Here is a 2,067-nt window from a genome sequence, read left to right on the forward strand (position 1 = left end):
TTCCGATGCCTAGGGGCATTAATAACATCAGATAATCACACTAAAGTAGAAACAAAACAGCGCATAGTACAAGGAAATAAATGTTATTACGCAACCCAGAAATTATTACGATCAAGAATCCTGACCAGACAAACGAAAATAAATACATATACAGGGTGATTGAAAATTTCATTTCTTGTATATGAAACTATTATAAGACCAGTTGTAACTTATGCTAGCGCAATATGGACCATGGCCGTGCAAGAGACGTTACTACTCAATCAGACTCAATCGTTTTGACTAGTTTTGATAGAAAGATCTTTAGGAAAATATTTGGAGCAGTCTGGAATCAACAAACGTTGCTGTATAGGATGCGCACGAACAACTAGGTATACGAACTACATTACCTAATGTAGAGTACAAGAATTAAAAGAAAGACTAATTAAAATGGTCTGGGAAGAAACCCCTAACAACAAAAGGCTACTTGGGCGCTCAAAACTTCGATGGCCTGATATAATCCGCAAGCATCTTCGAACCCTGGWGGTGCTCAACTGGGAAGAAGCCACTCAGGACCGGAGAGAATTGATCAGATGTTGAGGCGTCCAAGACCTACTCCGGATCGTACAGCCACGGACTGGATTGGATGAAAATAATACAATACGATACAAGAKATGAATGTCGAAGTTCCACCYCTGTGTGAAGTTCGCGAYCCATCAAGAAAAGAGAATCTYCTAAACCTCATYCATATAAAAAARGAAGATAGCAAACAATATTCGACAGTATTTGAATCGTGAATTATTTTTATTATAACCCTGAATTGCAATGTTATTTTGACCAAACAAATGTATTAACTCTCGGTACCTATCGATTTTTAGATGGTCGCTGGGATGCTTTATTTTTAATATATATTAAACTCTAACTAGATATATTTAAATAATTTTCCACAGACGGTGGTGGGGCCCCAAGCTTTAACCATGAAAGGTTAACTTGACTTGCGAATGTAATGAAAAATTGCCAATAAGATAAAGTAACCACATTTTCATTGATACAAAGCGGTACAAATGAGATGAAATGAGAAGTACAATTTAATTATATATTTTTATTGTATATATTCATATACTTGTATAAAAATGTATTTATTATTAATGATTGGTAAGTATGTAAATATTTGTAAAAAAATTTAATTTGAACATCATAATTTTTTATCAAATACAATTTTTGATTTAAAAAAATTATTATTTTCTTTCACGGTCATATTTTTGATCCGAGTGAATACTTTGCAATAGATTCGGATCATTTATTAAATTCTGAAAGATACTACCCGAGACTCACCAGAGAGGCCATCGAAATTTTTAAACACCAAAACAATTTTAACAGAAAAGAAGAAATTACGGCACTCAATCCAGATTGGAAGCGCGTTTTGCGCCAAACAGCATGTGCGCCGAAGCGTTGGAACCCCCACCCATCCCCCACGCATGAGCACACACGGCTGGGCTGCATAAATACGACGGGGAATCCAGCAGTTGACTCATAGTGAGAAGATGTGTCAGTTAATCGACAGTTACATTTGCAGAAGGATATTCAGCGTCAAAGTTGGAAACTGCAGGTCAGAGGACAGAAGCACAGAATCTGGAGTACCGCAAGGAGCGGTACTCTCTCCGATGCTATAGAATATCTTTACCAGCGACATACCAAGAACCGCCAACAAGTCCCTGGCTCTCTTTGCGGATGACACAGCTCTAATGTCATCTTCCTGGCAAAAAGAGCATGTGCGACGAGACCTGCAACTTGCGGCAGATGAACTGCAGAAGTGGTTCATCAAATGGAAAGTGAAGGTTAACGCATCAAAGAGGCAGGCCATCCTTATTGGAAGGAAACGTGACAGGATTGATGGAAACATCAATCTTGACGGAGAAGAAGTCCAATGGGCAAGTAATGTCAGGTATTTGGGTGTTGTTTTAGATACGCGACTGACCTGGAGGCAACATCTGACGACTGCGATCAACAAGGCAAAGGCTACAGCTGCAACGCTGTATTCACTCCTGAACCGAAGAAGCCAAATGCGTGTGAGGAACAAACTCCTACTCA

Source organism: Dendroctonus ponderosae, unplaced genomic scaffold (genome assembly GCF_020466585.1).
Source record: "Dendroctonus ponderosae isolate FM_Combo_2020 unplaced genomic scaffold, Dpon_F_20191213v2 Dpon_F_20191213_4, whole genome shotgun sequence".
Classification (NCBI taxonomy): Eukaryota; Metazoa; Arthropoda; class Insecta; order Coleoptera; family Curculionidae; genus Dendroctonus; species Dendroctonus ponderosae.